Source organism: Ammospiza caudacuta, chromosome 17 (genome assembly GCF_027887145.1).
Source record: "Ammospiza caudacuta isolate bAmmCau1 chromosome 17, bAmmCau1.pri, whole genome shotgun sequence".
In the NCBI taxonomy this organism is placed as follows: Eukaryota; Metazoa; Chordata; class Aves; order Passeriformes; family Passerellidae; genus Ammospiza; species Ammospiza caudacuta.
In genome coordinates this window covers 12,596,441-12,620,930 of record NC_080609.1, presented here as the reverse complement: position 1 = coordinate 12,620,930, position 24,490 = coordinate 12,596,441, and the positions used below count along the sequence as shown (strand labels likewise).

The following is a 24,490-nucleotide window of genomic DNA, read 5'->3' as shown; positions in this document are numbered from 1 at the left end:
TTCCTGTTGCTAGAGAGGCACACACAAGAATCTTCCTCCCTCACTGCCTGTGCATGAACAATGTCTTATTATGCAAATACTAGGAGTATTAGACAAAAAGCACAGAAGAAAGCCAGTGGAGCCAGCAGTTTAGAGGGAGTGGAGCATGGGCGGGGTGGGCTGTAGGGATCAATGATCCCCAGGTTTGCTTTATGTTCACTTTATCAGTGAGAAGTACAGAGCAAGAGGGAGTTGCATGGACACCTGCAGCCCCCAGGGACATTGGAGAGATGCCCAACACATCAGCCCTTGGCCACAGAATCCTGCACCAGGGTCACTGCAGGGCTGAGCATCCCCAGGCAAACCCCACGTTTGCATGAGGGAGCTGGGCTTGCTGCAGGACAAGGAGGCTGCAGCCAACAGCCTCCCTTCCTTCAGGGTGAAAAAAGGGAAATCTAAAGCCTTCTTAAAGACTTCCCTGTGTTTAAGTTCCTTGCTATTTAAAGCCGTGTGAGAGCCCGAGAGTTCCAGCCCGGCTGCCTGTGCCTGGGTGCTTTGCAAAGTTGTAATCCCCGCTAGTGACATCACGGGCTGTTGCCATGGGGATGTCACAAACTCAGAGCTGTGACTTCATCACAGCAGAGATGGGCAGCGAGGGAGGCAGTGCTTCCCAGTGCCTCTGGTAATTAGCAAACTGGCATGGAAAATGAGGATGAAACACACAGGACAGGGACATAAAGCCATTTAGCAAGTATCGTCTACTGGAAAGCATTCCCTCATGAGAAAACGCCTCCTTAATGTATCCTGAGCTCTTAAATAACCCACAGAAGGCAGGGAATAAAATAGAAATTATAGTGATTTGTTTTATTGGGCATTTCATTGAGTAATTAAGAGGGTAATTATGAGAAGGAACATTAAAAGGCGTTACTCTCAGCCTTCATCCTGCTTTAGAGGAGCATCCTCATATTGAATGTGCAGCATCATCCAACACTGTCCTGTGCCAGCTTGGGTTTCCCTGCAGGGAGGAAGGCATGCATGGATGTGGGAAGGGGTGACAAACATCTCCCCCATGGCCTGACAGGATGCCAGAGCTCTCCCAAGAAATGCAGGGTGGGAGCAGTACGTTGCAGGGAGCAAACCCCACTTTGATGGTGTCTCCTGGCACGTGGTGTCAGGCACCTTGTGCATTGTGTGTTATGCAGGGGGAGGCTAAAGGAAAAACTTGGGAGAGATCAATGTGGTGCAAAGTATTGATGGGGCACCACAGCCAAGGCAGAAGTGGCAGAAAGCTGGAAATCAGCTGAAAATTCAGCACAAAGGTGAGCCTGCACCACAAGGGCAGCTCTCATCCACCCCCCCTTCTAACACCCATCCCCTATTGTGTCTCCTCGCCTTTGGAAAATACATAAATACATACAGAACTACTTGTTTAACTAATCCACACCCAGACAGGACCCAGCACCGCCCAGCAGACACAACTCAACCTAAGCTGCGTCTCTAAGACTGCCAGTACTTCCCATACATGAGGAAACCTTGGAGCTGGCCAGCACATCCATGAAACACATCAGTGAAACACAGACCTACCCAAGCCCCAAAATCTGCAGCTCCTTTCTGACCCCAGCACATCCTGCTCCACTCCATTTACCCACCAGCACAGACACACTCCAACAGTGTGGGACATCAGGCGCCACCACAGGCTTCCTCTGGAGTCCATGTCACATGCTGGGGACCCCAATGCTCACAATACTGCCACCTTCTAAGAGGCCTCAGGTGAAATCCAGCCTCAGCAACAGCAATTTGTCCATGTGAAGTCCCCAGAGGTCACTGCAGGGAGCAAACGTGGTGATAAGGGAATCGTAAGCAGGAGTGATGGACACGATGAGGAGCAAGAGCTTTACCAGAAACGACGACTCCCACAGGACAGGCATCTATAAACACTGAGATGACAGATGAGCTCATTCCCACTATTTCCTCAAACCACTTGCACAGGTGGCAAAGCAAGCAACCAACCCACCCAGATAAATGAGAAACCTCAACCTGCAAGATCGCAGTGCTGACCAGTTACTAAGATTTAAGCAGCCCTTGGGTCCTTGTTTGCTACAAAACATACATTTAGGGAAGCTTGCTGGAGATGGCTGGCATGTTTTAAACTGGCCTCTGTTTTTCTCTCTAGGGAGAAAAACCCTTTTTTCTCCCTAGGGATGGATATGACAGCTATAATCCAGTTGCTATGCTGGATTTCAGGGACAGTGGCTTGTCCATGTTGAGCCCAAAGCATCAGACAACTGTCAGTAAAATTCACATTCAGAAAGCCACCAACCCTCCCTTTTCTTGTCCTGGGAACCACAACTCCCCTCCATACTCCCCTGCTCACGGGGAGCAATTTCCATCCTCTTCAAAAGAGAGTAAAACCAGCTTTTTGGCTCCTGGCTGGCCCTTCCAGGCACGAGAGCAGCTTTCTGGGAGACTCGAGCGCTCAGCACAGCCCTAAAACAAGGCTCCTGTTTGAAGTGCATGGATTGAGGCTGGATTAAGAAAACCCAGGAGGAGCGCTTAGCTCTGCTCCTGCTCTAAAAAGGCTGCTGAGCAGCAACAGCAGCCAGCACAGCTTCATCCTGCTCAGCCCTCCATGTGATCCCTTCCAAGGGCCGGGGAAGCGGCGATTTCGTATGCGCGGTTTGATGTGATCCGGGAGCAGGGAATGGCAGAGTGTGCGCTCAGCTTCCCAACGCTGCATGAGAACCAGAGAGGAGCTGAACCAGGAGAAGGGAATGGCAGGGCTTGTGCTCAGCTTCCCAACACTGCAGGAGAACCAGAGAGGAGATGAACCAGGAGCAGGGAATGGCACGGCCCATGCTCAGCTTCCCGATGCTGCCAGAGCATCCAGAGCAGAGCTGATCTGATCTGGTTCTCACTAAGAAGGAGGATCCCTCCACAGGGACAGGGAAAGAACAACAGCAAACACAGGACAAAACACCACCATTAACCCCCAGTAGAGCCTGAAGAGCCTTGCACTGCTTGGGCACAGAGCAGACACGTATCTGTGGCTTGAGACATTTAGAGAATTCCTTCTGAAGTTTCCCTCTTGCAAACACCTTATTTCCGCCCTCTAATCAATGCTATGAGCAGGCTTGGTGAAACACAAATAGAGAACAGAGGATGAAACAATTTTCCAGCCCATACCTGAAGGTGCATCCTTCTTTTCTCACCAAGCAGCAGGGAGGACGTTGCTGTCTCTCGGTAATTTTCCAACATCCTGTGTTGCAGGTAGATTTATGCACTGATCATAGTTGAAGCTGTTAATAAAAAAGTGCAAAGAAAACGGATTTTACTGTGAAGTGCAGGGCTGCTTTTCTCCCAGCTTTGCATTATCATGACTTCCTCCTTTTTTAATCTTTTTTTCTGTGATTGACCATGTTTGGGGTTCAAAGCTTCAAAAATAAATCGCGGATCGTCTTTCATCTACTATGCATGAGAGAGTCAGAATCATTACATGGTTTAAATGGATATTTTGGGAGCAACTCTGGACCAAGCAGTTCCTGCTTTAACTGGGAGCCAGAGGGATGAAGCTAATTTGCAAATAATGTTACATGCTGGTTTTGCTTGAACGCAGGGAAAAGCTGCAGTGGCTACTTGTCATTCTTTGTGAGAAATTGAACAAAATGGAAATCAGTTCACTAGTTAAAAAAGAAATATATATATATATAAAAAAATCTGCAGCAGACCAATTTCTCCCGCATCAGGGGAACATCCCAGGACTGCAATTAAGCTGTGGCTCAGCACGAACCCTACAGCTGCCTGAGCACTGAGGACAAACACACCGGCCGTCCTTTTCCTGGGAGCAGGTTTTTAATTTGGTGAACTGCGAGCTTTTCCACAGCTCCACTTGAGCCACTTCTTCCTCAGGCAGTTCACAAGTCAACTTTCCCCTTTAGCATCACTCAGGCCTTCCCCCAGGAGCAGGGAGCTCTGGATTCTGCTGCACTGCACCTTCACAGGCAATCACCTATCAATGACTTTGTGGCTAGTGTCTACAAGGGGAAGCAGAGGAGCTAATATAATATAATTTTCCATGTTTACTGCATTATTACAGTGGTTGAATCTGCTGATTAGTTCCCTTTTTTTTTTTTTGCCATCTCGTCCTAAGCATCCCTTTTATTTTTGCCCTGCTTATCTGCATAGACTCATTTATTCACATGGCTGCTGTAACAGCAAGCAGGGCCAAAGCTATCATTTCTCCTCCCTCTCACATTTTAATCTTGCAGACCTCAATCTCTGTGATACTGCTATTATTTTGTCCATATCTGATCTAACTGGAACCTGCCATTATTCTTTTTTTTTTTTTTTGCCTTAAAAAGAGAAAACTAATCTGAGCAAAAGATCATGGTGGCTGTGGCACTAATGATCCCTGGCATTCCTCCTTGCAATGAACCCAGTGCTGGAACAGAGAATGTTTGTTTCCCTTCTCTCTACAGAGCTGCAGGACTGACCCCTCATGCACAGGCAGCTCCCATGAATAAACAACATTGCCCCAATCTCCTGGGGGATCCATTTCTCTGCCAACTATCTCAGCAGCTCTTCTTATTGTCTTATTTATCCAAACAGTGGAAAAACAAGTCAAGAGGAGCCACTCTTCAACAACATGACTGTTACTGGTTTATTCAGATTTGCTCCCCTATGAGCTAGGGATGGGGCTCTTGCCCCAGAGGTTATTAACTGAAAAGAGAGTGGGGAAATTTCCTGTAATATGAACAATAACAGAAAAAATGCTCTTCCTTCCTGTTCTTTGACGATCATGGCAAGGCATTTTACCCCCTGGGCTCCCTAATGCTTCCCCGCTCCCAGCTCTGTCACCCCAACTGGAGACCATCCACTGAAGCACCAAGCCAAGATGCTCTGCACATGCCAACCACATCAGCCAGAAAAGATTTACTTGGGAGAGGCAAGGAGATGAATTCAGAGATCCCTCTACTCCCTTCTCCTGCATCCTGGGGCTTTTCAAACAGTGGTTGCTCACTCAGTGTTCTCACTTCATGTCCACAATCTGCGCCCTCACTGTGGTTTGTACCTAGGCCGTGCTCTTCATCTCTGTCCAGAGACCTCCATGCGCCCTCCCTTCTCCCAGGAATATTATAAATAAATCAGGGGCCACGTTCAGCTCCTGGTCTGTGATGCAAGCAGGGATGTGGAACTGTTCAAAGGCAAACAGCACAGGCAGGGCACAGGGTCTTGCCTATCCCTTGTCCAAGATTTACACAGACGAGACTTCTGGAAATCAAATTGAGCCCTTCCTCACATCCTCTGCTGATCTGGAAAATCCCTTGCTCACAGAACTCACATCTGCCCAAGCTGTAGCACTGCAGGACCCTGAGCATTTCTTGGTCTGCATGCACCCCAGCATGTATTGTATTCACTGTTAATGAAAGATTAAATGTGCCAAAGAGCAATATTAATTTTAAAGCTACTAATAATCATCAGCTGTCCCTCACTTCACCTCATAAGCTTGAGAGCTGTAATGAAAGAGCAAATTCCAGCTCCACCAGAGCATCTGTAAGCTGGGGTCTACAGCCCAGCTCTGCAGCTCAAGGTCCCACAGGCATTTTCTGCAAATAGTGAGGACCCTCAAAGATCTTCTAATGTGAACAACCATAAATAATCTGAAATGGCAAAAAAATAACTCTGTTACCCTTGTATTTGAAAAGCAGGATTAAAACAAGCCTCCCAGCTCTGCAACACCAATTTGACTTCTCTGTGCCAGTCTGCACCCCTGTGATCGCCCCAGGAGCCCGGGTTTGCTCAGCAGCATCACAGCAGTCATTAGATGGTGATAATTTAGTTCCAAGAAAGTTTGCATATCCAAATGTATCCCTTACCCTCCTCCTCCCTGGGAAAATGCAGCTCCTTGCAGGAGCAAGAGCCAAAGAAAAGTCACAACAGACTTTTGTCCCAAACCAGTTCTCATAGGACAGGACTGTCCATAAGATCACACAACACCCACCTCACCTCCCAAAAGTGGCATTTTCTCCCACCAGAGGTGCCCCATCAGCACGAAAGCAGGGCCATTTCTGCCCTGGATCCTCCAGGCACTCTCAGGACGGGCAGAGCAGGAAGGAGCAGCCCAGGCAGGGGCTCTGTGTGTCAGAGGGGCACATGTGCAGGGACAAAGCATCCTTTGCACACCAGCAGCCTCCCTGCTGCCTCGGCACATCAGCACTGCTGGTGAATCACATCTCCTTTGTATTTCACTTGGAGGAACAGGGAGAAAGACGTATTTCACAGAGGAGAGTCACAAAGAGGCCCACCTAGGAAAATGGGTTATTTTTGGCACTAAAATCCCTTTCCTGTGAAGAAGAGAGGGAGGCCCAAGAGACTGAAGGAGCTGCTGAAGCCCAGAGAGGAATCTGGTAGCAGAGCCTGGGGCATAATTCAGATATCAGGGACCAGCAATCAGGACTAAGATCCACATTTAAAGACTGCAGACCTGCGCTTCACCACCTGCCTGCCCACCAACCCTGCTGTGAGCCATGCCAGAGCGAGAAGGTAACCAGGAGCACTCTGCTTGCTTCCACAGACCTTTCCCAATCATGCAAAGACCTGGCTCTTCATTTGAGTGCTAATTCTCACTCTCTTTCAGCCCAGTTTTTTGCAGCTTTTCCACAAATCCAGAATACATTTGAGCGCTCAGCACAATGCTCAGTGAGAAAATCGTATGCTACATTTCCGCTTGGCATGAGTTCGAAATGGTTAAGCTGTTAAGCCCTGAAAGGGAAGTTTTAAGAATACCGTGAATAAAAGAAGCCAAAAACAAAAATAAACCAACAGCAGCAAAATTAGAGCATGGCATAAAGGAACCATTTGGATGGATCCTTTTTTCCCCAGAGAGATGGTGCACGCTGGCTGCTCCAATGTCAGGATCTCTGCAGTTGTGTAGCACTTGGACTTCCATTACAATGGCAGAGAAACAAATGTGCATCACTAGCACACAGGAGAGAGAGGAAGTTTTCCTAAGCTGTCATCAAATCCTTTACAAACTTCTCTAAATGGCCACATGATCATTGAGGGTCCCTTTACCCCACTCTGTCCCAGCAAGGGAGATGCCATCAGAGCAGGAAGGGGCTGCTTGACGCACACATGAGGACAGGCAATGGTCCAGGGTGGGAAACTCCACCTAGAAATGCTTGAATATCCCCATTTTCCAGATCAACTCTTCCAAGGAGAAGCAAATCCTGCCCCAATGTGTGTGTCACACAACACAACCCCAGTGATGCTGCTCTAAGGACAGCAGGTTCTGCCCACAGTGTTCTGGGGACAGGGGGGACTCCTCACCTTCACCCAACCCACCCACAGTGCAGTGACAGCTGGGTGGCCCCTGTGTGTCTCCTGTGTCACTCAGAGGTCCCTCCTGAACTGTGCCTGGCTTTGCTGCTGTGCACAGACTCAGTGACTTGTGCAGCCACTTACTGGGCTGAAGGACACGGCTCAACCATTTTACACTGATTTTTGTCACAAAATGTGATACAATGCCGGATCAAAAGACCTCCCAGAATCCGTACATGTGACAGTGTCCCACTCCAGCTGTGATACAAAGCATTAAGGTAATGAGAGCTGCATTCATGCCTGCTACTTTTAGGTCCACCCAGCCCAGAGCAGCTGAGAGGAACAAGGGCTCTCTTCCTCCCCCTCCAGCCTCCCCTGAGCCACTGTGAAGTGTTTGCTAATCAAAGAGCTCCTGCAAGAGAGCCCTCCTACCCGGGAGAGCCTGGATCAGAGACATCAGGTCAGGTCATCCACAAAGGTAATGGTGGGGCAAACATTCCTGAGCACATCCATGTCTGTGCACATCTGTGCAGGGGTCAGGCACGCTCTGGGTAAGGGCATCTCCCGTCCAGCTCTGTGCCCTGACCCAGCTGCAGCTGGGAGTGACAAAGCAGAGGAACAAACAGCCAAACCCAGCCCTTTCCTCACGCCCCACAACTTCTCCAGCTCAGGTCCTCGCTCCTCCTTCTTTGTGAAGTGCCAGAGGATCTCACACTGGGTCTGCAGCCACAGGATGAAGCCCATGAGCTGCACCCCAAATACCTCTGCTCCCCCTGAAGGCAGGAACTGAGCAGGCAGCCCACCACCCATATCCACCCTGGGAGGAGTTCTGAGACTTGTCCAGACAAAGTCAACACTGGCAAAAGTCCTGCTTCAAAAAAGAAACTGAGCTGCACAGTCCCAGAGTCCTCCCCTCCTGGTTCACCTTCCTCCACAGCTGTGAAACTGCACCCAGGGTGGCAGGGCAAGGTCACAGCACCCAGCCCTGCCAAAGGCTCCTGTGACTCTGCTAAAGCCACCACAGGCTGGAGCAGCCCTCGGGCTGCACTCAAACACATCAAGCATTCAATTCTCATCTAGGGAGCTGGGAAACACCAGGAGAGCCTGGAAGACAAGCAGTTGTGTTATCAGGCATTCATCATCAGGAACGAGAGCACACAACTCAACACGAGTGTCCTCCACTGCCTTCAAGGGCACACACACATTGAAATTCCCAGCAGACTCAGGGATCTTGTTTGCACTTCCATCACAGCCACGGCCAGAAGCTCTGAAGGCTTTCCAGGCAAACCCAGGAGCTCCACCAGCACTGCCAGCCTTGGTTTGCACCTGTGCAGTGCTCTGTGGATGCTCCTGGGAGAGTGATGGAGGGATTTTTGCTATTTATTAATTAGAAGAGCAGTTTACATACTTAAAATCTAAAGGCAGAGGAGATTTTGCTTTTATTTGTTTTACTTCATTTATTTCTAAATTGTTCTAATCATCAGAACTCCTTGCCACAATGAACAACTAGGCAGTTGTCATGTTACCTCATATGTATCGTGGCAAACAGCTAATCCTGTTGGTCATAAATCATGTCCCTTTCAATCTCCATTATATAGCCAGAGCAAATTTGTTATGATGCATGTGTCATTACACACCAATGCCTTTCCATTATCATATAACTGGATACCCCCAAGGTTTGTAATTTGCAGTATAATAGTAATTTTTAAAGAACCATTGATAATCAATAGCTCTCAGCATCACTGTCAGGATCATTTGCAAAACAAATAACAACACTGATCTCTACCAACTTTACAGGAGGGATATTTAATCCCCATGAACTGCATTATATGATGGATAAGCGAGGAATCCTAGACTATGTATCATGTATTTTCCTTGGATTAAATATCACTTCAATCAATGTTGCTCCCAGCTGTACAATGCTGTCTGTGTTTTCACTGGGCAATGCTGAAGTATTGTTTTACAAATTGACATCAGCTACAGTGCTGGGCAACAAAACCCCAGGGCAGGTGTGAGGAGGGGGCACGGCCAGGGATGCTCAGGGCAGCAGCAAGGCAAGGCTGGGGCACAGGGGGCTGCAGGACCCCCAAACAGGGCAGTGCTGCACCCTGACCACCACCCTGCTGTGGTGGGGTGAGCACAGATGGCTCTGAGCAGGGCAGAGGTGATGCTCCCTCCCTGGAGGCTGCACACACACACACACAGCCCTCACCAGGAGCCCTGGTGGGCAATGACTGAGCCCAGCAACCAGGCATTCTGCCCAAATTCACCCCCGTGTGCCCCAGAGCTGCTGCCCCTGGACACACCCATGGGCAGGAGGGGAAGATCTCTCCCTTCCCTTCAGAAGCCTCGAGATGGAAAAGGCTTTCAGCTGTGTCCACATCCATCATCCATCCCTCCCAGCGTGGGCTTGCCTGCACAGACCTGCCCTGGACACCCAGCACAGCCTCTGTGCCAAACTGGAATGAGCAGCAGGAGGAGGTGCAGCTCTCAGCCCTGGGTCCATACAGAGCTGGGGTTTAACCACAGCAACTCCACAAAAGTGCTGTGTAGGGTCAGCTGAGAGGTTCAGCCACTGCCTCACCATCCAACAGGGCAACAAACAGACTGTACTCACTGCTTTACCTTTTCCTTCAGCACGCAGAGGCTGGAATTTGGAAGGCAACTGCATCCCAACCACCCTGCCCTGGCTGCGGTCAGTCTGTCCATCTGCATCCCAGGTCCTGACAACCTTTAATGCAGCTTTTCCATTTAAAAACGGGGGCACAAGCAGCTGATGCAGCCAGACCCCGTGCAAGCAGTGCATGGAGAGCACTCCCAGGGACATCCCTGGCCTTGGGCTCCCTAATGAACATCTCCCAAGTCAGATTAAACACCTCACCTGTGCCTCAGCAGCCTCACAAGCAGCCAGCCCCAGTGACCTGTTGCATGGCCAGCAGCCAGGCAGCACCTGCACCTTCCCTTGCAGATGGCTTTCTGAGGCATTAAATCCACATTTAAATTTCCTACTCAGTTCTGCCTCTCCAGAGCTCTCCAGCAGAGCCCTATCTCGTTCCTTGCAGCTGGAGACACCTTTAGCAAAATCTCCAGCTCCTACTGATGTGGAAAAATTCATGCATTTCTCTCTCATGGTGTAAGCACGGGTCTGGCATTCACAGCGCTTCCCAGAGATAAGCCCCAAATCACTCATCACTAGAAACCCCACACTTGGGTGAGGGCAGACACAGCTGGGATGAAAAAAACCCCACCCCTGGGCCCTAACTAAACACTTCAGCTGCTGGAGATTACACAATCCTATTTAGTTATACCAGAGAGCATTTTTCACAGAGCAAACATCATCAATCTGGCTCTAGGAAACCAGTCAAATAAAAAATTTTGGAAGGAAGAAGAAATCCAGCTTGGTTTGGTTCGTTTTTAGAGACAAACGTGGTTTAGAAATGGAATTAGCTGGGGTGTCCTGGCACCTCAGCTGGGCTGTGCACTCCTGCAAGCTCCTGGCTGCCCCAAGGAAAATGCCATTAAAGAAAACACAGCTATTTTTAAAGCCAGAAGGACAAATTCTCCTCCCAGTTACACCAGTGACCTCGTGACTCTCCACAAGGCTGGGCAGGCAGAGCTCTGATTTGGGGCTATTTTGAGCATCCTCCAGGCACCCAGCAGGCAGAAAGCACCAAGGAGCAGGATAAGGCCCTTGACTCCAGATAGACCCAACCTGTTAGGACAGCGATAACTTTCACCAAGAATAAAATAACAATTTTCTTTTTAAGTAAAAAAACTCTAAACAACATCACCACTTCCCCCACATGCACATGGACCTGAGCAGGGCTGGTGCCACCCCCACTCATTCACCACTCATGCACACGTGGTACAAACTCATTCAGGGCTCTTCTGCAGATGAAATATTTAAATGGTTTATACTTTGCTATCCTTTTTAAATAAGATGGAATCACCATAAACAGACTTGAGCTGACTTGCTCTCTCTCTCCACCTTTTTTTCCTTTAATATTCTCCCTGCAGTTTCATCAGGCTGCATCCAGATGGATTCAGGAGCTTCCTGGGCACAATCCATGCTGGCAAATGGATGGAGCCCCCTTGGATGTTGCAGATATTGCAGTGGGATGGGGAAGCAGCTTGTGCTCTCTAGACAAGCACACGGCCATGGTGTGACTGAGGGGATGTCACACATGAAGAGAAGCAGAGCCTGGGCTTTCCAGTCTGTGTGTGACCAGCTGGGATGAGCACAACCTGCCTTGCCACCTGACCCAGCCTGTTTGTGCTGCCCTTCCCAAGGGAGCAGCCACATTTTGGCTGTGGTGACACCAGCAGGAGCAAAACCCAGGGCAAGCTGTCAGACAAGACATGGCCAACATGCAGTGTTGCTGCTGATGTGCTGACATTCCACCCAAAACCTTCAAGAGATCAGGCTTGGAGGAATTTCCCAGCTTGTGTGGTGCAAGGGAGATGTAACCATAACACAGAGGCTTTCTCCCTGCTGCCGTGCATCCCAGGAGGCTGCACCAGGAACCCTGATGGACAATGGCTGAGCAAGCAACCAGCCGTTCTGCCCAAATTCACCCCCATGTCCTCACATGGAGGAGTCAGTGAATTCAGTTCTCACATGGATTCACCCCCACATGCTCCTTGGAGGGCGGGACACCCTCCAAGGTGTCCCTGGAGCAAGGGGAGAGAGAGTGTTATGATCTTGCTTCAGGGGTTCCGTACTGTTGTCTCCTTATCACAAAAGTTTCATATCTCCTTGGTGTTTCTCATGGACAGCTCCTCAGAGCACTGACTCTTCCTCAACTGACTCCAGCTGCCTTCTCACCCAGCCACCCCACTCTTTTATAGCACTTTTCTTCTCATTGCTTACAGCTGTGGCCTGTTCCTGATCTTTGATAATTTGCCCAGCTGCAACTCCTTAGGGGTGAGATTACTTTCTACACCATCTTTATTTTCTTATATTCCATCCCCCTGCAAGGGGGCACACCCATGGGCAGGGAGGGAAGATGTCTCCCTTCCCTGCAGAAGGAGATGGAGAAGGCTTACAGCTGTGTCCACATCCATATGCATTAGAGAACAGGCCCTGATCCAGCACACGCTTACGTCAATCCGCCGTCACCGAGATTTAGGAGAACATTTAAAATTAAACAAAAATTTCCTTGCGCTGCAAAACTAAGGACAAAGAAAGCAAGGAAGTCTTGTGGGTAGTGCAGAAGCAGGTGTTGGAGGACCTGGACCCAGCAAAGCACCCCAGATAACCCTGGGCATGTCCCTTCCCTTCCAGGTTCACCCACTGAATGCAGCAGCCAGCTCTCTGGATATCATTCTGGTGAGATAAGGGCTCTCAGATGGTCACAGGCAACCTGACCAGCTCAGGAGGTCATTTCCCATCTGGTGCCCATGCCTGGCTCTCTACAAGCTGTGTGCAGGACAGGTTACCTGTAACTCAGCACCTCCCAGGACCCCACAGGCCCTGGCTCCGAGGAGCTGCTTGCAATCTAAACCACAGAATAAGTCAGCATCTGCAACCACACTTCACATTTCACCCGCTGAAAATAAAGACAACAGCTTTTCAAAATAAATGGGGAGAAAAAGCAAGATCAATAAGTGACACACACCTAATTCCCAAGCCAGCCTCATTAAAATGAAGTGTGTTATTCTGTTTACTCCCACAAATTAGAGTTCCAGTGCAAAAGAGAGTGTGCTGTCCTAAGGGCTATACAAGCTCATGCTGTTTTATGGCTGTTTTGTTAAGACTGGGACTGGAATGGACAAAAAAAAAATCATAACATGAATCATCCATTCTTTATTGACAGAGAGGGGGGAAAGTCATGCAGAAAGTTTGGGGCTTTTGCTTAAAGCCAGTGTGGAATTAGAGAACCTGCAAGTTAGTCCACAACTGGAAAGAATTTTAATGTAGAAGAGGACTTTTCTGCAAAACAGTTGGAGAATCATATAATTATTACATTGGAAAATATCTCCAAGATCATCAAGTCCATCAGTGAATCTCAAGATTAACCCACAGTAAACAATAAGACAAACTTCTCTGAACTTGGATGGAGCCATGATGTTCACTTTGCTTGTAAGCATTATGGCTGGACTTTGTCTTTTAGGCTATTTTCCAACCTAAATGAATATATGGTTTCTAATGAAGCTTTAAGAATCTCATCCCACAGACTTACTTCTTTTTCATTTACACATGAAGCAGTTACACAAACTCCACAGCCCCATTTCTGCTCCTTTGTGAACTGGGACAGAGGGTGAAATGTGTTGATTTATTGAAGTTTTCCCCTTGCTCCTCTGTGGTGGATGTTCTCCAGAAGCAGTTGCACTATTCCTGAGCCCAGGCTTCAGCATTTCCATGGGCAACGTAAAAAAGGAGCCAGGACAGGTGAGCAGCACCAGAGGGGCTCAGCAAGGTGTGAATCCCCATCCCCTCTGTGTGCACCCCTCATTTCCAGCACAGCTGGGCAGAGGCAGAGCTGCTCTCCATTGCCCTCTCAGTGCCCTGCTCTGCTGCACAGCTGGCAAAGCACGGCCTGGGCCAGGTCCCTGCAGCCCCTGGGGACAGAGGCTCAGACCCAGGCAGCACAGAAGTTCAATGGTGCCAGAAAACACAAGAGACTGGCTTGAACACCTAGATTTTAAACACAAAGAGATTTCCAGCAGCTCTCCACCCTCCTTGGGCTGCACACCAGGCTTGGCAATTCATTGTTCAGCACCACCTTTCCCTAGGAGAACACTGGAAGTGACACCCCTGCTTTTACTCCAGGCCAGGCACAAATTTCTCAGCACAATGATGAAAAGAAACTACTTCAACTTCTCAAGTGTCCCAGGCCTTTTTCTGGTAACCAGACTGAACAATTGTTTATCCTGGAGAGGAAAGGGTCAATTAATAAAGTCCCTGGGCTACACAACTACCACCTCCTGCTTGGTGAGCCACCAGCATCAAAGGAACCAGCAGTGAGCTGAAGTTAAGACATTTATCCTTTGACAATTCTCCATTGCAACAACTTTATTTTGATGATACGGGATGATTAATGCTTACAGCCACTGTCATTTCCTTTGATAGATTTTTGGGGCTGTGGAGTGACATTTGCTCAATGCTCCATTCCTGAAAAGCTGCACTCATTGTAGCATGGAGGAGAGGGATGCTCCATGCATCAGCCATCAGTTACCTGCCTCTGCCAGCTGCAGGTGGCCAGGAGAGATACTGTGAGGAACTGGGGGGTGCTTACAGAAAGCTGTGACTGGTAAAGGCTGTGGAGCAAGAGGAGAGTGTGTTAAACAGCCAGTGCTGTAAGAAATTGTGAGTTTATCTTTCTCAATAGAAAGAAAGGAGACAGTTGGTTGCAAACACCACAGCCAAGAGCTGCAGCAGACTTTGCTGTTTTGCCACAAACTGGAAGAGCAGATCCTGAGAGAGACTGTCCGGCCCTGAGTGGCAGCCACAGCAAGCTCTCACAACTGCTCCCAAAGGCAAAACACATCCAAAAACTCAGACTGATCAATCAGTAAAACAAGACAGACAAATGCCTCAACTCTAGCCTTCACTAACGGCAAAAAAATCCAACCTAACTTGGAAACCTTAATCTTAACCTGTTCACCTCTGAGCTCCCCCCACCTGTAACATGAGAACAGGAATCATTTCCCTCACCCGGCTGCTGCAAGGTTCTCCTAATCAATCAGCTCATTAATTCATGCAAAGCATGAGACAGGCAGCAGATGGATGGCTTTACACAATAGTGTTTTCTACAGTGAAATATTTCTACTTAATTCCCCACCAGCAGCTGCCTGCCCACTCTCATCACACCAGCACGGAGTGGTCCGGGCTCGTACAAGGACACCCGTGAGGTCCAGAGCAGCAGAATATCCTCTGGATTCAAACAGCACCCGGTGCCACATGGAATTCCCTGGCTCGAGACACCCTTTCCACAAGGGCTTCTTCACAGACTTGATTTTGCTCATATTTAAAAGCTGTCTCAGGAGCGTAATGATTTTAAATTCACTGCGCGCCGCAGTCAATCAATGGAGCGGCGGCTGCCGGTGCCTGGCGAGCAGGCGGTGATGAATGGGCCTTTGGAGGCTGCTCCCTCGCCTCCGAGCCACAGCACAGCGTGGGCAGAGGGTGGGGAACAGGAGCAAAGCCAGGAACAAAAATTAAAAGGAAGAAATGGGGTGGCAGGTAGGAAAACCCAGAGTGTGAAGTTGGACAAGTGTTGGTCTGGAAGGCGTCGCTTGGAGCGAGCAGTCCTGGCTTGCCTTGGTCTCCCTGATCAGTGACCATCCTACAACTTCAATAAACCAGGTAACACATTTGTTTCATAATGCTGACCCCAAGCCTGGCTTGTGGCAAGGACCAGAGCCCTGGCACCAGCCCCCAGCTGCCCGTGTGCCACTGACCCAGTGCTGCTTTCCAGGAGCTGCCCAAGAACAAACGCCCGAGAGCAGCTCTCGGGAGCACACCCTCCCTGCAGACAGAGCACTGAGGGGCACAGCAGCAAAGTGCTGTCCCTCAACCTTTCCCATGCAGAAGCAGGCAGACAAGCCCCATGGAGTGACAGACAAGCCCCGCAGAGTGGCACACAGCTCCCTGTCCCCCATCCCTACAAGTGCCAGGGAGGAGCAGCCCTGTGTGTCGCACTCGCCCCAGAGGGACAGGGAGCACCCATCCCTGCAAGTACCAGGAGTGTCCAGAGAAGGGGAAAAAATCAAATAATCCCATTTGGGGGAGCCCAAAGGGCCTAATCCTGCCCCAGCATGCTGCAGATCGTCCTGCTCTACGGAGAACAGATGCTGCTCAGCATTCAAAAGGAGCTGCTTCAGATCTGGGCTCTTTTTCTCCCTCTTCCTCCTATTACGGGGTCAGGTCAGTGCTGTGCAGCCTGTCAGCATAAAAAAAAAAAAAAAAATTAAAAAATCATAATTCAGAAATCTGGTATTCCCAAAGAAGCTGCAGTTTGTGCATGAGCATCACAGCTGCGTGTTATGAGTCTTACAAACCAGAGAGGGGAAAGAGTCGAAAATCAAACTCACCACACCAGCAAAATAAAAATATGAAGCAGTAAATTAATGATGTTGCTCCAATTTGAGAAAACACTAATTAAGAATGTGTAATTGAATTAATGCATTATTTAGAAACCCCAGCAAATCCTGAGTGGGAATATAAATACATTGTGGTGTTCCTTTGACATTAAGTCTCTCTCATACCTCACTACCCACAATTTATTTTAATGTCACCCGAATCTCCAGATTTATTTATGTCCTTGCCATTGACCACTGCTTTACATTTATCCCACATATCAATATCCTCTCTCCTCAATTCCACACACTCAAGTGCTCCATATGGGGTGGTGATCACCATTTGATAAGTCATAAGTAAGTGCAATTAATTAGCTCAGCTCATCAACCACTTCCCCTCCCAATGCCCTGCAGCCACAGATCTGGGTCTAATTTGTTTAGAGCCTGGAAAAACATCAAATACCTCATTAGAAAATAAATCCATCTCCTAGAAATACATTTTTTCTACAGCTTCAAGTGTCAGTTTGCTCCATGTTACACTGGGAAAGGCCCTGCACATGCAGAATCTAAACCCAGCCCAGAACAGGTCAAGAAACCAATATCATCACATTGTGAAAATAGAAGAAAACAGTATCTCAGGGAAAAGGGGGGGAAAGTCAGCCCCTCAAATGTCTCACAGCACCTGTGAAATGCCCTGAGATCATGCATTTGCAGCTGGGATGGTTTAGGAGAGCTTTGGGTATTTAGCAAGAGGCTTTACAAACATTATTATCCCCTCATTTTGAGCCCTTCAGAGCAAGGGTTAGAGTTCTTATTACCATTTCTAGGAAGAGATACAAATACACCAAAAAGAAAGAAAGAAATCCAGTTAAATTGTTCAAAACTGCTAAAGACTCTTTTAAGGAAAGGAGCAAGAAAAAATAATGCAGGCAAATCCAAGTTCACAGATGTACATATGGCTCTGGGAAACGGGAAAAAAAAGCAACACTAAAGTGCCTTGTGTTAGGTATGAGCATACACTGTAGCAAAATATGCATGCTGTTTATAAAACATATTGGAAGACTTTTCCCTATAAGATGCCACGGAGAGTATAAAATTTTATGATCTCTGCCTGTCCATTTTACAAAGATATACACAAACAAGTAGCCAAATCTGCCTGCAGTTTAACTCCATTAAATCCAATGAATGAGTTTGGCCCATGAAAACTCTGCACTTACTGTAATAAAGTTAAAAGCTGATAGCAGCTGATACAGTAAAACACATACATTTCCATACACTTATTCCTGCAGATTTAAAAATACCAATGAGTTCAGAGATTGCCCTTGTCCAGCTCATAAAGAAATGCTGGAATAGGAAAGAAAAAAAAAACAGATCTTGGAGATTTTCCCACTGACTCCCTCTAAGCACAGAGGAGAGAGGGGTAGGGGAAGCCAGCAGAGTTGTGGTTATTTGGCTTTTCTGGGAGCCCTGAACACATCAAATGTGTGTATTAGAACAAACCCCTGATGGTTTGGTCCCCAAGAGGGGCAGGACTCACCCAGCAGGAGCAGAGGCCACAGCCCTGGGACCATTTCTCCCTCATCAGTGCCCAGACAAGGATCTCTCAGGGCACAGATGTGGGATGCTCTGCTCCCTGAGGGAGCTGTCCACACTTCCATCAGCTGAGGGCTTTCCTCAGGAGCACTGGTTCGACAGCCACTGGGCCATCTTTAACTGTGCCTTGAACCTCACATTGCACAGGGGACCAGACCAGGCAGTGCCCAGGCCAAGCCCAAACAACAGATTTGAGCCTGCCCTGACTGATAGGCATTTTGGGTTTGGTTATTGAGGTGGTTTTTTAAACATGCAGCTTTCTCACAGGCTCCTGCCATAACCACACCAAGTCCCATCTCCACCTCCCCAGCTTCCTAACCCAGGCTCCTAAACCCCCTGCACCTCAGTGCCACCTCCCCCAGAGCCTCCTGCCCCAGCTCCTCGTGGTGCAAGGAGGCTCCAGGTCCCCCTCACCTGGAGCCAACTCCCCCAACTCCTTTCTTTGATATTTATTATTATTTGCTGCTATTACAGAGATGTCTCGGAGACTGAGATAACGCTCGTGTTGGGTACACACACTCCCCACTCCAGCAGCCAAATAACACCACACAAATCATTTCATGCTCTTTGTCCTCTTTTTCCCCACTGAGCCTCCAGTCCCTTCACCCCAAGGTCCTCACAGACCTGCTGCTTTCACAGCTCTGCCTCCGTCCTCACTCACAGTTTGGGCAGTGTATGACTCCATACTGTCCCATCCAGCTCCACACAGCTCCTCTCCTCCTCATCAGCCTCCTCTGGGCCCAGTTTACTGCTGGCCATCACATCTCCATCTCCTCACACCAGATATTCAACCCCTGTGGAATATGCTGTCCTGATATCAGGCTCACTCTAACCATCCCCAAGCCCTGAGTTTGCAGCACCAAGAAAATCCAGCAGCTGCACAAAATCATGCCAAGCACTGCTCAGGGCTGTGCTCCTTGCTCGTACCCCCTTTAGAGTCTCCACAGCAGCTTCCCATCTCCTCAGCCCCGCACTCACAGCCTTGTTGGTGACTCCACAGCAGCCTCCCCACTGCCCAGAAGAGCACAGCTGACCTGCAGCAAGCCCCCAGCCCCACATCCTCTCCTCCTGAGGCTCCTCACTGCCCAGACAAGCTCCTTCACAAGTGCCTCTGCTCCACCAGACTTCCCAGTGCCCTTTGCTGAAAAACCACATAATCCCAGACTTTTGCTTCACCTGGAGCTAACACCAATTCACAGCACATGCTGGCAGCTGGGATGCTGCAGGTGATGCTGTGCTGCTGGGGCTTTTTCAGCATGAAATCCTGGTCCTGGAGCAGCCAGCAGAGAAGAGCATCCCAACCAGCACGGCTGGGTGCTGCTTTTTGTGTCCCTCTGGAATGCAGGGCTTCACTGACACAATCCACTCACTTATCCCCAGCACATACATGGAGAAATAAGTATTGGAAAAAACTGCCCAAGGATGGGGCTGAGACTTGACAAACAGATGGGACAGCTCTGGGCTCTCCAGGGCATGGACCTCGTGTCCCGTCCCCATCACAGTTCCTCCAACCTCAGCTCTACACCCAGAGCTCAGCTCCTAACTCTCACAAGCACTGACCACGTCCTTCTGTTTGCATGCATCGTGCACTCCTGTGTCTGGCACAGACAGGAGAACTGGAATGCACAATCCACAGCTCACAGTAACAAACCTTGCACCTAGAACAAGCCAAAAGCCTGACCTTTCACAGCTAAGCATCCTGGTGAGAGGTTAGATCTTGTGTTTTCTGATCATCAAACAGGGAAGCATTAGCCAGACAGGGAGAACAAGCTCTTATCTAGACCTGATTTCTCTCCCCTCCAGGGGATCCTGTAGGATATTTCAGTTCTCTCTCGCTCGCTGTATGATTCTTCCCTCCCCCAGCAGCTTGAAATCAGCCAAATTCACAATCTAATCTGGCCAGGAGTCAAAGGGGAGAAAAATCAAGCCCTAATGCGGTGACTTTGAATGGGGAACCGAAGCCAATCAGAAAGGCATTATTGATCCCTGCTCGGAGCACCTCCTCGGTCAGGCAGGGGGAGGCTGCGGGCAGCCGCAGAGCAGAGCTGCCCACCGCAGCCAGCCAGGGCTGCCCTGCCAGGCCTGCAGCGCTCCCGGCAGAGCTCCCAGCGCCTGCCCGGGCTGGGAACCGGCACGACGAGAGCACCCACGGGCCCTGAGCCGCCAGTGGGGAGAACCAGCCCCTTGCGAGCATCTCCGGCCCCTTGCGAGCATCTCCGGCCCCGGGCGAGCATCACCAACCCCGGGCGGGCACCACCAGCCCCGGGTGAGCATCACCGACCCCAGGCGAGCACCACCAACCCCAGGCGAGCATCACCGGCCCCAGGCGAGCATCACCGGCCCCGGTTGAGCACCAGCCCACGTGTGTGCGGGAGCGTGCCCCGGGTGCTGCCTGCAGCGCTGTGTTTGTGCGCAAACACTTCCAGAGTGCATCGCCCTGGCGTGGGCCCGTCTGCGGGAGCCAGGCTGCTCCTCGGGACGGGCATTCCAGCGGCGTTAGTGCGGGGCAGCTCTGCGGGAGCGCCAAGGGCAGGGCAGGGCAGGGCAGGGCAGGGTGTCTGTGTATAGGGGTACCTGTGCCGCACAGCGAGCAGGGACAGGCAGCGGGTGGCTCAGCGCGGGCAGCGGGGCAGGGGCGAGCGAGGATGGCGAGCAGCCGGACAAGGCTGAGCTCGCCTCTGGGCATCCCTGGGTGCGATCCCGGTGATCCGGCCCGCGGCAGCGCTGGCTCCCGGCTCCTCTGCCTTATGTAACCGCGGCAGGGACGGAGCGCCGAAGAGGGATGGAGACCGGGGAGAGAGGAGCTCCCCGCTGAGCCCCGAAAGCAAAGGGGCCGCGTCACAAGCTGCACATCCCCGGCAAGGTAACTCCAGACGCCCGGCCGAGTGGCATTGGCACCGGGCAGGCTGGCCCGGCTCGGGGCTGCCCCGGTGCGGAGCCGCTGCCCTGCCCGGAGCCCTCCACAGCCGGCGGGCTCGGGGCGGAGGTACCGGGGGAGGAAAGGAGTCCTAGGAAGTTTAGGGACTCCACATTTTGCAAGGAGTCAGGAGGAAAACATGCTTCCTAAAAAAAAAAAATAATACCCAAACCCATGCAGGGTCCCGGCAGCTCCTGTCCCGCTTTGGCTGTGCCCCCCAATCTGCCATCCCGGGCACTGCCGTGCTGCACCGGCACCCCCTTACCTGCCAGCGTCATGTCTGCTGCTGCCTGCCCTGCTCCGGCTCTTCCTCCTCCTCTCCTTCCTCCTCCTCTCTCCCTCTCCCTGCAGCTTGGGGCTCTTTATGGAGATTCATTCATTCATGCCTTCCCATCGGTCCCTCAGCCTTTCCCTGCCTCCCGGAGGCAGACCGTGTGACGCCTCGCCCCTTTCCAGCCACTTTCTGTTGTCACAGAGCGGCGCTGCCCCGGCCCGGAGCGGCGGCCGGGCTGGGACACGCGTGGGCAGCACCGGGCCGGGGCGAGGGGCGTGGGCGGGCGTGGGCACGGCACCGACCCGCCCTGCTGGGTACACACTGTCTCTGGCACCCGGAGCAGCTCGGCCCCACGGCTTTCCGCCCTGCCCATCCCCATGGCGAGCCGCTGCCCATCGCCGCTGGCTCCCACTGAACAGCGGCTCTGCGGAGAGGGCCCGCACTCCCGGCCGCTCTCCGGGCAACCCTCGCCCTTTCTTTCCCTCTCTGCTCGCCCCTCCATCCTATTCCAGCTCGTCTTTCCTTCCCCTCTCCCGCTGCCTCCGCACCCGCGCCAGGACCGCATCCCGCTCCCCGAGCGCTGCCCCATCCCCGGCGCTGCCCGGAGCGCTGCCCCAGCTCGGAGCGGGGTGTGCGGGGCCGGGGCTCACCGCGCACCCGCCAGCCCCGTGTCCTTCCCGCCCCACCCCCGGAGGCCGCCCTGACCCCGGGGACTCGCTCCTGCAGCTCATGGGGCAAACTTCATCCCTGCTCCAGCCTGGTCCCCCCACTGCCCAGCGCTGCACTTCGGGGGGCTGGGCACAGCTCCAGGTCCCTTTAGACAGCACCCCCGCTGCCATGGCAAACCCGGAGGGTCTGGAGGAGTGTGAGCCCTGCTCGGTGTCAGGCAGCACGGCGGGAGGTGCTGACAGGGGATTTTAGGTGCTAAATTCGAGCGGATTGCCTCGTCTCTGCGAAAGCAGAGGGTTATTCTTTGCAGGCAGGCAGGGCGGAAAAAACCATGCTTTTTAATGACATCGTCGGAAATGTGAAGAGCAGCTCCCGGGTTTTGGCGCTGCCACAGCATCGGAGCGATAAACCCTTAACTTGGGGTGAAACCCTTTAAAAACCTTCCCAGGAGCGCCCCGCCCGCTCCCGTTGAGCCGCGCCGCTCCCGCCGCCGGTGCCACCCCCTTTGCATCGGTGCCATCAATTTCTATTAACGATCGCTTTATTCACCGCTGCAAACTTCTAAATATTTAATCCAGCGCGAAGCGGCGGCGGAACGCGCGAAGCTGACGGGAGGAAGGAGGCGAGTCCCCGGCCGGGGAGGCGGGAGCGGCGGCTCTGCCCCGGGGGAGCCCGGCGATGCCAGTCCCCCCCGTCCCCTCCCTCCGTCCGCGGGGCTTTCCCGGGGCTGCAAATCACAGCCTGGACGTGGGCAGCACCGCGGGTCCCGAGCCGGAAAGGCAGGGATGAGCGGAGGATTCTGTCCAGGGAGAGCTGGAGGAGGGAAGAACTGCGAGGGGACACCCCGGCATCTCCCCGGCACCGGAGGGTCCCGCCGCGCACGGGACGAGCAGCCACGCTCCACATGGAGCGGGATGAGAACTGGGGACCGCCGAGGTTTGGGCTGTTGGAGGCATCCTGCCCAAGGAGCGGAGGCTGCCCGCATCTCCCCGGCATCCCCGGGTTCCACGCACCGCCCCGCCGCCGCCCCGAGCACCCCCAGACCCGGCCCAGACTCGTTTAAAACACAACCAAAAAATTCTTTGGCAACTCCACTGCTCCGACGGGCGAGTGCCCGGTCCGACGGGCGAGTTTGCCGGTGCTTCGCGCTCTGTTTGTGTTCAGGAACCGAGACGGAACTTTACGGCAACATCTGTCATTATAATTAAAACTGCAACACACCCTCCGGGAAGGAACGCGTTCCCGCGTCGTCGTGTGTCCGTGCCACCCCTCCATACACACACACACACACACACACACCTACCTCCACCGCCACCTTTTTCTAAAAAAAAAAAAAAATACAACAACCAACCAAGCGAAAGCGGCTCAAACTCTCAGGCGGGCGCCTGCCCCCCGCCTCCCCCGAGCCATCAGCAGTCGCACTCGGCGAGGTCCCGGGGACCGTCCCCCTCTCCGGAGCACGGACACCCCCCCCCCTCGCCCTCCTCCACTAATTTTCTTTAATTAAAGCTCGATGTGCGGCGCGTTTGGCGAGGAGGACAGAAATAGCCGCCGAGGGAGCGCGTGTGGGGGGAGGCAGGTCCCAACTGCCGGCGTGGGAATGCAGAAGGGATTGGGGGGGCGGGGGGAGCGGAGCCGGGGAGCGGCTCTGCCACAGCTCCCACCCCGAGGTTCGCAGCCTCCAGGGTTATTTGGGGTGAGGGCGGCGGTCCCCCCTGTCCGAGCGCTCCGTGCGGCGCTGTGGCGACCCGGGCGGAAGACCCCTGCCCCCGAGGCGATGCTGCTGCCCGCGGCACCGGCTCTTCCCCCGGAGCACCGCAGCTCCCCGCAGGCAACAGTTGCAGGGGCTGCCCCGGGGGATGCTCCGGCTCGGAGGGAGACCCCGAAGTGGGGATCCCCCCTGGGCGGGGGAGGGAGCGCGGCCCGAGCGGCCGCAGGGGTTCCCGGCTCCGTGTCCCCGGAGCGGCTCCGCTCCCGATCTCCCGCTCGCCCCGGGGATGAGCACAGCGGGGCAGCCCCGGCCGAACCGGGGACTCCCCGCCCGCGGAGGGGAGGGCGCCCCGCTACCCCCGCCGCCGGCGCCGCGCTCCCCTCCCTCCGGAGCCCCAGCCTGGGCTGCAGCCGCTAAAAGTTTGGCGACACGGAACGGCCAGCGGGGGCTGCGCGGGGCTGCGGGCGGCGCGGGGCGCCGCGGCGGGGCGGCAGCGGGCGCGGGGCCGGAGCGGAGCGGGGCGGGGGGCTCCGCTCGGGCTCGGGGGCGGCGCGGGGGGCCCGGCCGGGCTGCGGCGGGGGACGCGGGCGCGTTTACCTGCTCCGGAGTCGGCTCCCGGCGCTCGGCGGCGCGCCCAGCCCCGAAGCGCGGTGATGGGCGGCGGACGCACCCGCGGCTGCGGCTCCCCGCGCCCTTCCGAGCGGGCGGGCCGGGGGCAGGAGGCGGGCAGGGAAACGCAGCCGGAGCCGAGCAAATCCCAGCGCTGGAGCCCGGCCTCCGAGAAGAGAAGGGCTGCAGCTCCTCACTGCGTCAGGCGAAGAGCCCTGCCCGTGCAGGCGGCGCCGGGCAGCGCTGCCAGGCCCGGGGGGCTCCGCCGGCACGGCACGGCTCGGCTCGGCTCGGCTCGACGCGGCTCGGATGGGACGGGATGGGCACGGCGCGGCTCGGCTCGCTGCGGGCCGGGGGCAGGGGTGCGGTGTGGCACGGCCCGGTTCGGCTCGGTACGGCC

The 24,490-nt window shown here is 52.9% G+C and overlaps 1 protein-coding gene across 2 annotated transcripts in view; it reads right to left on the bottom strand.

Annotated features, from left to right (window-relative positions):
• ELFN1 (extracellular leucine rich repeat and fibronectin type III domain containing 1) overlaps window positions 1-24,238 on the bottom strand; it is a 101,289-nt gene extending 77,051 nt beyond the window's left edge. The window contains exons 1-2 of one of the 2 annotated variants that reach the window (XM_058816145.1): window positions 21,093-21,149; window positions 3,163-3,275 (exon numbers count right to left, since the gene is read on the bottom strand). The gene's annotated coding sequence lies outside the window, so the exon portion shown is untranslated. Of the gene's footprint in view, window positions 1-3,162; window positions 3,276-21,092; window positions 21,150-24,078 lie in introns of those variants that run through there. The other variant, XM_058816146.1, reaches the window with a different exon arrangement.
• Between the last annotated feature and the right edge of the window lie 252 nt (window positions 24,239-24,490).